We start from the raw sequence: 16,576 nt of genomic DNA on the forward strand, positions 1-16,576 counted from the left end.
AATTCTAAATTATCACCACAATTAGAGTAATACTTCCACTGTATGATTTTTAGATAAATGTAGCCCACTTAACAGCTACCTTTGTTCTTGCATAACTTCACTGTTGAACAGGAGAATGGTGTTCAAGGCTTTCTTTCTGTTGTTGGTATGGCTTATATAGCTCACTCATTTCTGTAAAAGGACACTTGAAAAATTTTTATATTTCACAATGCATTAGAGATTAAAGGGTTACCAAATCAGCAATCACAGGTTGAGATTTACTAGAGTATTTCAGATGTAAAACTATATTAGAAGCTTCAATGATTAATTTCTAACCTAAAATTATGAGCCACAATTAAAAGTATACATTTGGATCACATTACTGTATGTTGTTGAAAGGTAAATATATGGCCATCTCAATCAATTTGTTGTCCCAATTTCAAATAAATGTATTAGAATAAGTTGTGAATACATTTGCTGTGAAATTAAGTTTCACATTTTCCTATGTTCTCAGTCATTATGATGACAAATGTCAAAGTGAGCATTATATGAGAAAGGAAAGGAATGATGAAATACTAATGTTATGGTGGAAGAATGTTAATTGTTTGATAAAAATTCTCAATTCCTATAGGGAAATTTAACTGATTAGAAAAGTTACCTTTAGAAAAAGTATAAAACAAGTTTTATTTGAATAAATGCTTTATTTCCTGGTTTAGTATTCAATGACAGTAAGCTGGCTGTGTCAAAGATGTAACAGAAAACCAGACTGAGTAGTTTAAATTAATATTGAATTATTAAACCTGTTTCATATCTAATGTACTTTAAGAGTATATTGTGAATATGTTAGGTATTTTAAACTAATTAGTGTCCACATTAAGAAATCTTGAATTTAACTTTGGTTAGGAACTATTTTGGAAATAGATTAAAGAAATTAGAATTAAGCACAGAACTAAGTTGTAGTTATAATTAGTATTTAATGTCCAATGTCATCAATTACCTTTCCTTTATTCAGAAATACCTAAACATTTAAAATTTACTTTAGTCTGAATAGTTAACTACTTTAAACATTGGTTGCTGGTACCAGCAAACAGTTTTGTTATTTTACTATTTGTGTGGTAAGGAGTTCAACAAAGTAGCAACTGTGAGCTAACACAATGAAAAACAGAAGCCAAACTTATCAAAATAACATTTCCATTTCCAACTTGTACAGCTATAGGGTAAATGGGTAGAAAAAGGACCTGATTTAGTGGCAAAAGTAAATATTTATTTATTGATAAAAATCATATAATCTTAGTACTTTTGATTGGTCCACCTTCTAAAAGTGCTTGGGTTATAGGGTGTATCATTTTATATCAAAAGTTCTTGAATCTGTTTTTCTGACATTGTTAAAGTAACATACTAAAAACATTTTTCTTTTTCCCACTTAGTAAGTTACTTATTTGTAACACTTCCCAGAGAACAAACACTAATTTTTGCTTAATTTGTTTTACAAACGTTGGTAGAAACTAAATCAGCAAGACTACTTTATCAAATATTCAGCATTGCTGTAGTTGTTGGATACAGAAAATACAAACACAACATTCTGTGTAAACTTGTATGTTACTATGCCAGCTTCATTTTCCTTGTATATTTTCTTTAAGTTTTACCGCTATATGTATTACATTTATCTTATGATAGAGAACTCTTATTGCTTGCAAACTAGTACATTTGTCTTTCACTGTTTAAGATTACTTGAAGGACCAGTAAACTTTGAAGAATAGTGTTGCTATTACTTTCATTGTATGGTACATTTTGTTTATAAAGTGTACATGCAAGTCATGAAAGTTAAAGATACACATTTCTATACTGGTCATACATTACTTTTAATTTCTTGTTTTTCCTTATTAACCTTTCCTAATTTTTTTTTTTTTAAGTCTTGGAATGACTCATCTGTAATGTACTTCCAACTGAACCCAAAATCACGAATATGGAACTTTAAGTTAATTATGAATTAAGTGGACATTCATCTCTATTATATTGAGGCCTAAGTATTACTGTAAACATTTTTAATGGAATTAGTTAGAAAAACAATAGGTAAACTTTTATGGATGAATAAATAAATATTCTAAATTATATGTATCCTAATTATCTTTTCTTATGTTAAAAAATTACATACCATGACTTATTAACCAAATCAAAATATTCAAGACTGCATAAAGTTATTTATAGAAAATGAAATTCAAGTATAGTAACTTAGCATACGAAATCTGAACTTGGTGTATTCTTATGTGGTTGTGAAATATTTTTAATTAAGCAGATTAAATATCTTTTAAGCACATGACTCTTCTTAATATTTAAGATTATTTCAGTACAAAGGGCAGTTAAGATACAGGAAAATATAGGCTATGAGCATATCACTTCAGCCACAACATAATAGTAAGACTTTGTAATCACACTTAGCTAGTACTGAAATTGTATCTGAAAGAAGCAATGCAAGTGTTAGTGGATTTTCAGTCAAATGTTAAACTTTACATTTATATGGCGGTTAGTCTTAGTTAGCTATTTTACATAAGAAACAATGTCTGTAGTCTATGTCACCATTTTTTCCCCACTCTTCATGGGTTCCGTTTATCAGTCCATAACGAAAGAGCATGACTGAGTCAGATGGTAAGATATGCTAAGTGATGAATGCAGTGGCCAACATAGTGGCGAGTTAGTCAAATGGAGATCCAGTTAATCTGGGTGGCCCATACTTCCAAAAGGGATACTTATTCTGCATGCAATATATACGTGACAAAACAAGCGTTTACAAATATCACTTGACCAAGGAAATTGTTTTAACTGTCTTAAGTGGGTTTAGAACAAGACGTTATTTTAATAGACAGGAGCTTTGCTGGCTTCCAAAAAGGCTTGTACTTCATGAAGCACTTACAAACTTAAAACAGTAACAAAAATTTTAATGTAACATATATAACGTGGAAGTAAATAGCTCTAATAGTATACGTTGGAACAAATCAGAACTATAAAACAATGATGTAAATTATTATAAAAAAAACTTAGATGTCAATTATGAAAAGACAACAAAAATTTGTTCATTGTCAGTCCTTTTAAGTATATTTTAAATTCACAGCGGAAACTTCTGTGATTATAGCAGTTAAAACATTAAGTGAAAATACCAGAGATATTTCATCGATCTGGCATGATTCAAGAGCAAACAAATATCAAACCAAACAGCCACTGAAAACCAATTCAGGGGTTAAGAGCCGAGTGCTTTGACTCCTACTTAACTTTCACTGCTTCACTGAATGAGAAGGCAGTTGTTAAAAATATCCTTATATTGTTACATCATATTCTATAGTAAAGTTACTACTAGAAATAAACCTCCATATTATAATATATTCTTACATTCGTAGAACTCCCAATCGCCACCTTTCAACCTTTAAATATTGGGAATGTTGTAGGTAGCAGCATCAATTGATGATGGCGCCTGTTTTACGGCTAATTAAATAATTATTACAAAATGATGGTAATTGAAAGCATAAACCCTCACCTTGATAATTAAGTAATAATTAATAATCCTCCTCTCCTATGGCGGCTAAGGCTTATTTAAGTATAAGCCGGGAAAACTGGGACAATCCCAGTTACCTGAAGTTGGTCTTTCCGTCCCGGTATACCAAATTAATTCCTAACTACCTATTAAAAGGTTTATTATTTATAATCTTTAGAGAATCTTGAATAACTAGCGTCCTCTTTACAATTTCAAGAAAAGAAATAAGGCGATCAATTAATTTATATATATATATATATATATATATTTAACATACTACAATATTTATTATAAAAAGTATAATATTTATTTCCCAGTTTTTACATTCATTATTTTTACATGTACCTGCCAGTAACTGCACGTTACAAAAATTACCGTTATTACAATAGTCACTGGAGGACTCAGCAGATAGCGTAATCTGGTTTTGCTATAAGAAAAACACACACACAAATAGTCAATATAGATAGACCAAGGATGAAAAAATTAAAATATTCTCTTCTGACAGTTATTGTTTTGTAGTAAGCACAAAACTGCACAAAGGGCTACCTGTGTTATACCCATTACAGGTATCGAAATTCACTTTCTAGCGGTATAAGTCCGCAGACATAACACTGTGTAACTGGGGCTCTTTTATCAGAAATGTTTGTTTGTTTGTTTTGAATTTTCGCACAAAGCTACTCGAGGGCTATCTATGCTAGCCGTCCCTAATTTTGCAGTGTAAGACTAGAGGGAAGGCAGCTAGTCATCACCACCCACCGCCAACTCTTGGGCTACTCTTTTACCAACGAAAAGTGGGATTGACCGTCACATAATAACGCCCCCACGGCTGGGAGGGCGAGCATGTTTAGCGCGACTCGGATGCGAACCCGCGACCCTCAGATTACGAGCGCATGCCTTAACGAGCTCGGCCATGCCGGGCCTTATCAGAAATGATCAACTGCTTTTTGCTTTCAACGAAAACCATATCTTAAGCCTAAATACTGAGCACAGTTAGTACTTATTTGTAACAAGTTTATTTGGATATATTTGTGTAGGATTGAAGTTTAAATTATTGATAAAAATTAAATCGTTATTATAGCGAAATTATGGTTGTATAAATTAGAATTTACTGCTTGTTTCAGAAGTATATTTTCATAGAAGAATACATACAAGTTGGCCATGATTGGGAATTACTTTCCTTTAAAATACAAGTTATCTGTTTAAATACTTGTTAATTATAGGCAGCGAAATTACTATATGTTTGTGATTAAAATTTAATTAATTAAATAATTAAAACACCGAATTAAAACTTTCGTATCTATTTTAACATACAGTAATGTGCAGAAGTGTTAAGAGAAGAGGTTATTTTGTTATTATTTTCATTTTATGGGGCTAATTACTCAATGCCATTGCACAATACTAATTTCAGGGCTATAGTAATGCTTCACTGATCCCTGTTGACAAATTAATGAGCCAAAGTAGCAACGAACAAGAAATATTTGTACCGGTATACGCTAAAAGATATCAGTTTAATAGCACTCCACAATAAACCTCAATAAAAACGATGTTTAACACTATATATCTAGTTTTGATGTCATGCCACGCATCCAAAAGTATAGAGAATTATCAGAGAGTTCTCATTAAAACTCTACGTGATGCTGGTTAGGATTCTCTGACAAATTCTACGGACCATTTCAAATGGACCCTAAATACTGTCAAGTATACCCTAGATCGTGAAGCCGAGACAGGTAAATTTGAAAACATCTAAACTCAATGATACTGATGTTAAGTATCTTCGTTTATCCAGCCTTTGGGGCAGAAGGAAGAGTGCTATTGATATCAAGCACGAGATAAACAACCATGTATCAAATAATAGAAAAGTTTCCAGATCCACACAACGTACCTCTAGTAACAATTAAAAAACGACGCTAATGAATTGATGTTAAATATAACATCAGTAAAGGCCCGGCATGGCCGAGCGCGCTAAGGCGTGCGACTCGTAATCCGAGGGTCGCGGGTGCGCGCCCGCGTCGCGCCAAACATGCTCGCCCTCCCAGCCGTGGGGGCGTTATAATGTTACGGTCAATCCCACTATTCGTTGGTAAAAGAGTAGCCCAAGAGTTGGCGGTGGGTGGTGATGACTAGCTGCCTTCCCTCTAGTCTTACACTGCAAAATTAGGGACGGCTCTGTGCAGTGGGCTAACAACCTACTCACTTAAATAACCTGTTGAAGAATCAGCAAGTGATTGCGGCCCTATGTTTTTTGATGGAATCGAGAGGTGAATGAATGAATGAATAACATCAGTAAATAGCTACAAGTTACAGATTTACCAGAGAGCCATTTGTGTAAATAGCATTTTAATCGTATTGCCTTTATTTTTTTTTTTTGCGATTTTATTGCTGTAAAATGCGTACAAATCTTTTAAATACCATAAATGGCGAATCTTTGCAACCCTTTGCATGTTCTTGGGATGACCTTTTATATTGAAAAAGTTGTATGCGTGAAGATGAACACGAGGTAAATCTTGTAGTAATTTGCTGACGATACGGTGATAAGTGCAGGTGTAAAATGATATTCAACATGTTCATGTCACTATGGTTTCGCTAGATAAAGAAACCAATCAGGCCAGTAATGAGATCCGTGAAAAAAGAACTAAATATCGCACAACCATACTCTGAAATAAAAGATTAATTTAAAATTCTTTATTTTATAATATGCCACATTAGTAACTAGTATAATATTTCTTTATTCGTTAGTGGCTAAAACACAACTTTTTTATTTATAATACTGATATTTAGGTAAATACTCTTTTTATATACGTGCTATAAGCTTAACTGGTAAGTTTCTTTTGTTGTAGAATTTGGTTGATGAAAATATAGACTTAATAATAATTTTACTTTCCAATGTCTGTGGATAAAAATCACTTACTGGTCATATAATTCAGTATTATTCAGCATCTATCTGTTTAATTTTCTCTACTGATCTATAGGTAGCGCTAAGTACAGCAATTAACGACAATTGATGTTATGAATAGGGGGGGGGGAGGGTAATTTAATTTTTGCCAGAGGAAACGCAACCGAAATTTTTTATCTAATTTTCCTTTTAAATACATTTTGTTTTCGCATATATTTTGAAAGGAAAGTTAGAGATGATCCATTACGCAGCCAAAATGTCAAACGGTTATCTTTTTATCCAAGCTTTATATTCGAATATTTTTATCGCCCATCACACTTAAACTCATCTTTTCTTAATTGGCTGGTTTAAGTTGGCCTAGACAACATTTTTGGCAGAGTATATTATTTTTATTTAAAACGAACGAATTTATTATAAATATTGCACTACATATTAAACTTCCTCTTTGTAACCAAAATGTAACTTTTGTTTTTTACTTGTCTGGGTCCGGCATAACCAGGCGATTAAGGCTCTCGAATCACAATTTTGAGGGTCGCAGACTCAAATTCCCATTTCACCAAACATGCTCTCACTTTCAGCCGTGGGGGCCTTAAAAAGTGACTGTAAATCCCACTGTTCGTTGCTAAAAGAGTAACCCAAGAGATGGTGAAGACTTGCTCCCTTCTCTGTAGTCTCTCACCATTAAATTAAGGACGGCTATTGCAAACAGTTCTCTTGTAGTTTTTGAAAAATTCTAAACAAACAGACAAACCAGTTGTCTGTTTGTTTTCTTACCAAAGCGACAGTCGGCTATCTACTGTGTCTACTGCATTGCAAGTTCGGGGACCTTACCGCTTTCCTCCGGGGACCTTTATTTGTCATCATGTGGGTACAGAATATGCTAGTAGCATGTTTTCAATTCATTCTAGTAAAAGAACTCGACACAAAACTTTTATGAAGGTGATTTTCCCTTCACTCATTCTGGATGTGTTCTTTAGTTTACAAAAATATCATGTTACTTTGGATAACTAATTTTTGAGCAATGATTAGATCTGGTCATTCAGATTTAGAAGATTACAAGATCGACATTTAAAAGCTGCAGAATCTTATACAGATGTTGAGATGGAGATTCACGCCTTTTTCGTAACATGCAGGTCAAATGGAAGCTACAAATAATAACAGATATATTACCTTTCTTGTTAACTTTTTAATTAAATTGTTGCATATTTGAAAAGTATTTAATTTTAAATAACTTTTTTTCCAAACTCGAAATTCAAACCAAACCAAACAATGAAAGAAACTCTCGGGCAGAATTCGTTTGGAGAACAGTTGAAGTGTTCACCCACAACATGAGTGTGATGGTATCTCTTTTGTTACCATGAGGACACACACTATGGGAGGGGGGTTCACCATGATCTCTAACAAGAATAACCTGAGAAAGCATACAAAAAGATTCATTGAAGCAACAAAAGTTATACAAACTCTCATTTGTTTAATACTTATTAAGAGTATATTTTGATTAAATATTTGTTTTAGAAGCTTGAAATTGAGAAGACAAAACTTTACCGTCTGTAAAAGTCTATATTTGACCTATAAAAATTTCTACAATAAATGTTGTTTTAATTAACACATGGATCATGGAAAGTAGAACTATTCTCACCTTTATAATTAATTTATTTCCTTCATACTTTATTTCATAATTACATTTTAAGAAAACTTGTTCACATTACTTATCATGTTATTAATTTATAAACAATGTATTTTATTTTTTATTACGTGTAACGCTTACTTCTTATAACACTCCAGTCAAATTAGCTGCAATGAAAGAATAAGAAATATATTATCCGCCCAGAGTGGATAATCTACGAATGATAATTTATTGAGAGTATATTTAATTGTATATACCATTAAACTGTTATTAAAATAATTTCTTATTTTGACGCCAACTATCGCAATAATTGCAAGTAAAGATATTTGTGTTAAATATTCAAACAACTTGATATTGTGCTGTCTGGACTATCTTTAGAAGCTATCACTTTTACTACGTTATTATTTTATTTCTGTTTAAATACTGATTGCAATATGAAATGAATTAGAATGTTGAAAATTTGAGTCTATTACTTCCACACAAGACAAACAGGCTCGAACCACTCGACTGTAGTTGAACCTGGGAAAGAAGAATATTTTTAATGAAGACTAGTTTTATATCCACCTTTCTTTAACACTTTTCAACCACACTATTGGTAAGAGGATATGCATGAACAACATTGTCACATCATAGAGTGAAATAATAACAATTAAACACAATTATACTCTAATCACACATACGCACATTCCTGTATGGCTCCACAACCACTTGTCCCACTGCTTATCCTGGCTTCACTTAGACCCATTTAGTGTGATGACATTTTCCATCAGCCCTTTCATGTATTTACATTAATTTCTCCTATACTATTGTAATTATTCCAAATATTATGATGAAATGCATAAAAACCTCTATGTGATGCTATTGTTACTCCTCTCAAAGCGCATCCTAGTTTCATATTAAATATTCTTTATGATGAAGACCATAACACACACTCCTAACACGGCTCATCCTTGTATCACAGTATTAAAAACATGCAATTAACAATGTTTGTGCTTGTTTCGTAGCAAACAAAGAAAAATGTTGTTATTCAATAAGAGTTTGTTATGAGGAAATTATTCATTCAAATATTACATTTAGACATTTTGTTTATCAGATATAACGCTTAGGTCTATTTGATAAAGTCAATATCAATAAGTGGAAATTGGTCTAATTGCAGTATTAGACAAGGATAATTTCCAAATATAAAACGGGAATTAAAAATGTGGAATTATATTTGAAATTATATTTGCATCGTGGATGTGTTTTTGCTTCATCTTGGCCGGCATGGTCTGGTGGTTAAGGCACTCGACTCGTAATACGAGGGTCGCGGGTTTGAATCCCCGTCACACCAAACATGCTCGCCCTTTCAACCATGGGGGTGTCATAATGTGCGGTCCATCCCACTATTCGTTGGTAAAAGAGTAGATTTGCGCGAAATTCAAAACAAACTAAACCAATCACTTCATTTTTAAAGCTTTACAAAAACATAAAAGCCTTTAAAAAGAAAAAGTATTCCCGTCTTAGCTCGCGTTAAAGCAAAAATACATTTTCACGATATTTCTGACTTTAAAAAAAGGGAATCGCAGCAATGTCTGGTTTAGCGTCATCTATAGAGAAGTACAGGAAACTGAACATAGGGATGTGGCATGATATTGATATGGTAAACCGAGAATATTCATTATAGAGATTATTAAATTTCATTCGAAAGAAAAAATAAATTACGTGAGTGTAAGTTAAGAGTGTTATTATCTAGAACTGGATAATATCAGGCAATATGTAAAAAAATGTTATTATTTCAAGAGAGAATACAAAGTAATTGGTTATTATCACAGTTGAAATAACTGATGATTTTCACCTTTTCATAACTAGTTTATAATATTTGTCGTAAAGTATATTCAAATAAAATTTATAAATGTTTGTGCAGGTGTTTTGCATACATTTAATAATATACGTGTAAAGTAAGTGCTAATGTCGGAAACATGCATTAGTGTTTTTGCTGAGGTAAAGTTTAAAATTTTATTAGTTAATCAATACGGTTTCTCTAAGGGAAAATTTTGCCTTATAAATCTTTTGACATTCTTTGAAAAAGTTACTGTTTTTGTAGATGAGGGTAAGGATGCGGATTTGGTGTATCTGGATTTTGAGAAACTATTCAACAAGGTGCCACATAAAACTATTGTGAAATAAAGTTATATCTATTGGCCACAGTATTATAGGTGTGGTGGATAAGCTAGCTCATTAGATAGGTGGGTATATGGATGAAAGAAAGCAGAGGGCTATAAATGAAGTTCAATCAAACTGAATTAATGTCACAAGTGGGATATCTCAGGGATCAGACTTAGGACTTTTGATATTTTTTATTTACATCAATGATATAGATGAAGAAATTGTCAAGGACTTATTTAACTTTGCAGATGATATTAACGTCTTGGATGTTGATAGCTGTGAAGAGAATGCTTCTGCTTTACAAAAGAATATAGATTATTTAGTGAGTTGAGCAAATAAATGACAAATGGGTTTTAATTATAATAAATGCAAAAAAAAATCTAATGCTTTCGTAGAAATGCTAACGTTCGAAGTTAATTCACTGAAGTTAAACGGTTTGCAATGTTCGAACTCTATAAACGTTCCTGGTCAAATATCTATAGTTTCTAATTAATAAATATTTATCACAGTTACAGCTTCTGAGGCTTATATTATACTAACTGTAACAAACCAACAATATTATTCTTGCTCTTGGCACGTCGATTTTTAAACTTTTAGTATGAGGTTCTCGAAAATTCAGTTGGGAACAATATTCGAAAATACACTAGTGTTTGTGTAAACCATATATTATTGATTTTTACACTCGAGATTCTTCTACAAATTTAGAGAATTGGAGGGGACTTTCGCAACACACATGTAACAATATAAGTGAAAAGTATTGCTAAATATATATATATTTAACTAAAACAAACATCAATATTAAAATAAATTTCATAGTAAATCCGTTACAATTATTAGGGTTTGAGGCTGGGAGTAACTTATTAGAAAAGGAATGTTTGCACTGATTCGAATAAGAAACACTGACACTACTCTGACACAATAGACTTGATAAACCAGTGGCGAGAGGGAACGACATTTAATTTTCTATTGCCATGACTCATACCACGTTCTGGGAAGCAGTTTATGTTTTGACGTATAATTTTGTAAAATAATGTTTTGTTTAGAATGTGAGCGTTGTTCCGTTTAGTATAATTTTTACACAACATTGTGTTTGTTTGTTTGTTTTTAATTCCGAGCAAAGCTACACGAGAGCTATCTGCATTAGCCATCCCTAATTTAGCAGTGCAAGACTAGAAAGAATACATCTATTCATCACCACCCACTGCCAATTCTTGGGCTACTTTTTTGCCAATGAAAAGTAGGACTGATCGCCACTTATAACATCCCTTCGGCTGAAAGGGCGAGCATGTTTGAAAGCACCTTGATAGCAAGTGGAACTATATTTTTGAAGATTAAAAATCTCCATAAATAAACGTGCATTCTTTTTTCTTTTATCCTAATAGAAAGAATAGGAGTTGTCATAAGCACGGGAAGAATGTTTAAAGATCTGAAATACAGGAGATGACAAGTGAAAAACAACAACAACCAAACAAACAAATAAAAAAATAGATCGTTGCCACAGTTACTAGCCTTCAGTTTTATTTCTTTTTGTCTTTCGAGCAAAGGAGCAGGTCTGCTCAATAACAAATGATTTCGTCAAGCTGTCGATCATCAAATAATGTTAAGTCGTTGACTATCTAAGTCGTGGTGGTAGATGGAATAACCAGATTGATTACAATGTAAAATAATTTTTATTACAACACTAAGCACAAATATAGTTTGCACTTACTTTATAGTACTTCTTCTTTGACTGAAATCAACTACTACTCCTTCAAAACCCTGTTCTAGACTGTCTAAAATCATAGTCTTCGATTGCAAGAAAAATTGCATTTACTGAGAGCAACTAGCATTGATCACTTGCTGGTCATCCTCACTCCCACGTGGACAGGGCTGTAATCCCTGGACATCGCCTGATCTACTATTGTACGACATTGATTTTTCCAATAATAGAGGAATAATTTTAACTGGAACGAGATGAACTTAACGTTTTTTTCAACCACGTGTTACGTGAAACCCACAAGTATAGAGACAAAGAGCAAATTCAAAATAAATACTACAATGTTACAAGAAGATAGGAAGGTATGGCATATTCATATATAATAACTTGTCCTCTTTTCTCAAAAGGTTTGATCAAGATGCTTTAAACATTTTGAAGTTCATTTAATGTTCAGTCGTTGTTCTTTTATTATTAATGTGCTTATTAAGCTTATAGGCTAATTACGAGATGGTGAGCAGGACTTAGACTGTGAGATTGATGCCTTTTTTGTTTCTTTGTGTATATCCGTATAAAGCTATTCAAGGGCTATCAGCATAAAATATACGTAATTTTGAAGTATTAGTTAGATGAAAGCAGCTAGTGAACAGTTGACATTACCAACTTTGGGGCTATCTTTGTCTGACCGAATAATAAGATTTGACCGTCACATTATAACCTATCCATGTTGTCAAAGTAAGGAGCGCGATTTTCTTTTTTCGGTGACGAAACGCGAACTAGGGATCCGTATATCCATAGTCCGGCATACTAACAAGTGCGTCATGTTGGACTCAGTTTTTTGACTTTGTTATTACTAATAAAAATATATATCATAAAATTATTGGTGCTATAATAATTTTCTCTTACAGCTTTAACAGATTTCATTCGCACCGTACTCTCTTATATGTATAGATATTTTTCATCATTTGAAATTTCTCTTTACTTAAATACAATAAACGATATTCAGAATTCTAATCATTCAAACATTTTAAGCCATTTTATCCTAATTTAAAGTTGAAATGTGGGTTTTACTGCTAAAAGATATGCCACATTCTTTCGTGATTGACTCACTACTTATTTGCTGCATTACCTCATAACAACATTATATCACTAATGTTGATTTCGTTAAAAATAACACTGAAGTATACGGACTGACTGATTCTATACCTACGGAAAACAACTGACTCAATGGTTCACTGATTAACTGCTAGTTTACTAATTGCTTAGTCCTCTAGGATTTTATATCTGATGTCTCACTTCTAGATATTTGTTGAAGATACGAGATTTTTCACGCCAAATTTAGAACATTCTAGGCAGTCTAGGCCTCTGTTTACAAAATTTTCGATTTTAGTGTCATGTGCTTTTTATCTAATATGTATATTAAAGCATCGAAAACACAGCTACAGCAGTAACGTACCTCAGAACCATAAGTTCATAAAAGCAAACGGCATTAGTAGCTAGCGTCATCAAGAAAAGTTGACTACGAAATGCTTCAAAACATATATTTATTTTCTTATGAAAATCTTATGTGAAAGTTTAACATTTATATTAGTGATATGAAAATTGTACTTATACCATGCACATATTTTCTGTATATTTATTTTTCGTAAACATCATTATAAATTCGTTATTTAATTATGTAATGTATTTGTAACGTAATTATGTTGGCCCAGCATGCCCAAGCGTGTTAAGAAGTGCGACTCGTAATCCGAGGGTTGCGGGTTCGCATCCCCGTTGCGCCAAACATGCTCGCCCTTTCAGCCGTGGGGGCGTTATAATGTTACGGTCAATCCCACTTTTCGTTGGTAAAAGAGTAGTCCAAGAGTTGGCGGTGGTTGGTGATGTAATTCATTATTACATGACCAAAAGTGTTGTACAAGCTTTGAGAACTCAGTATGTATGTACATAAAACAAGATATACACTGTGGGGTGGTCAGCGTGATCTTGGAGAAAGAGGAAACGGTCAAAGTGGTGGAGGTAATGGTGCTTTTTGTTTCCCTCTAGTCTTACACTGCTAAATTAGGGACGGCTAGCACAGATAGCCCTCGAGTAGCTTTGTGCGAAATTCCAAAACAAACAATGTAATTATGTAAGCTCTTGGAGTATGACGTAACATTCTGTATTGGAACTTTTTGAAAAGTATTGTGGTAATTTGAATTCTTGTAAGTAAAAGAGAACTGTTTTACTAGTTATTTCATTTTATGAGAGCTCAATTGCAATGGAAGTTAAAGATTAGTCTAGTTTGAGATCAATTTTAGAATAGCTCAGTTGAAGTAGAGTACTGATTTAGGCCTACGCTTGTATTTATTCTTAAATTTCGCACAATTCTAAACAAAGGCTAAACTGCGTTAGCCATCCCTAATTTGGCAGTGAAGGGCAGCTAGTCATCAACACCCACCGCCAGCTCTTGGGATGTTCTTGTACCAACGAATAGTGGGATTTTTTGTAACATTAAGGCATCCCAACGGCTGAAGGGCTGAGCATGTTTAGCTGAACGGGAATTCGAGCTTGTGACCCTCAGATTACGAGTAGAGCGCCCTAATGGAGCCGTTTACCGAATGTGTCAGCGGTCATAATTATGTAAGTATTGCAGGGAAATGAAAGTCTCTTAAAAAGATATTTTAAAATATTACTGATTTAAACTTGGGCAGAAAATGAATTTAACTTAATATGCTTCCGAATATATCAAGTTGCAAGTCAAGCGACCTAACCACCTGGCCATGGCGGCCGCCTACGCTTTTACTGGAGAAAAAGATATTTTCAAGAAACCAGTGAGAATAAAATTTCAAATTAATAAGAGGAAGTGCTTCATAGACGGAGTTAATAAGAAAACAAATAGCAAATATCAAGAATAATTGGTCCTCCAGTGGCACAGCGGCATGTCTGCGGACTCACAACACGAGAAACTGGGTTTCGATATTCGTGTTAGGCAGAGCACAGATAGCCCATTGTGTAGCTTTGTGTTAAATTCTAAACAACAACAATAAAAAATCAAGAATAATTAAGAGAAACATTTAAAAACTCAGTATTATTTAATGTTTGAGTGCTGTTTTATGCAATTTACAAAATGAACATTTCATTTCACCTTAACAACTTCAGATAGTTGTATTCAGATAAATACAGATTCATGACTGTGATGCGCTACACTAAAGCCTAGCGGGTCTAGTGGTTAATCATTTACTGTTTGCGCGTGTGTGTATTTTTTATACCAAAGCCACATAGGGCTCTTTGCTGAGTCCACCGAGGGAAAACGAACTTACTGTTTGCAGAAAAGGATGAATTCTTATTTGAACCGATTCTAATAGTACCTTTTATGAATGCATATCGACTATACTGCAACTTATAAAATAAATCAAGATAATATTTTCATATCGAAATATTGCCAGGTTAAATTATCCGTTGCATATTGCTTTGAGCATGGGTTTGGGAATAGCCTTTTTCTGATTTGTTCTCTCACAGGTCAATATATATCATTGGTTTTAGGCTCATTGTTTATATTTCTTGAGAGTAGTTCGAACAGATACGTTGGGTGTTATTTACTGGTGTATATAGCTCGATACTGGCTGTCGATAAATGTAACTTTGTCCCAACAGACAGGTAAAAATGTGCCTGTTATCACATTTTTATAGAGTTACATTAAAAATAAAATTAGACCGTTTAATTATCAAGGAATGCTAATAAATGTGATAAGAAAATTTATTTTGTAATATACAAGCTGAGGTACCCATCCTTTATCCGGGTTATGAACTTCAAAACTGTGGGGGTGGATGCTATGAAAAATAACACAAAAATCCAAACTTTCATAATATTTATTTATGACATATTATTACAGAATTCATTATTACATGACCAAAAGTGTTGTACAAGCTTTGAGAACTCAGTATGTATGTACATAAAACAAGATATACACTATGGGGTGGTCAGCGTGATCTTGGAGAAAGAGGAAACAGTCAAAGTGGTGGAGGTAATGGTGCTTTTTGTTACCCGCTTTCGACATTTAGCCTTTAATGTCCTTCCACAGTGTTTCACGTGATTAATTAATTCCACAAGTTTTTGTGCTTTATATATATTTTATACATTACCTGAGTTTTAATTTTTTAACCAAAAAAAGTTTAAAATTATTGAGCTTCTTTTTTTGTCACTGAATTTTGTTTTCTCAAAACAGCAGTTTGTAATTTCAATAATAAACTTTTATCTTCTCCAGTCAAGTAAAAATACAAACTCATTACAGAAATATGATTTTGGCGGTCGTAGAATGATAGATTGTCATAGTTTATTGTTTTTTTTTTGTGAGCGAACTTTATAATCCTGCGTGAAAACCTAAAGGAATTTTTTGTAACCTACTTATAGCTCGCTCAAAAAGCCAAATGATTTATAATAGTTTTAAAACATTCTATACTAATGACTAATATATTTCTTGTATGTAAAATGCACATTTAAAGGTTGCATGAATTTTTACTTAAATACCCAAATTTAAGAGAACAGCTATAATTGTGATTTATTGCTTTTGACAGATGGAAAAACGCTTCTCTGATAAAACTGTAAAATTAAAGAAGCAAATACGAAAAGATAACTGTTGAAACTGTGCAGAGAAGTAATTTTGAAGGATTGGATCAAATTGCTCATTTAAAAAAGGCACAAAGGCATTTCATTTCATATTTTTAAACTTTCATT

This window comes from Tachypleus tridentatus, chromosome 13, assembly GCF_004210375.1.
Source record: "Tachypleus tridentatus isolate NWPU-2018 chromosome 13, ASM421037v1, whole genome shotgun sequence".
NCBI classification, from domain to species: Eukaryota; Metazoa; Arthropoda; class Merostomata; order Xiphosura; family Limulidae; genus Tachypleus; species Tachypleus tridentatus.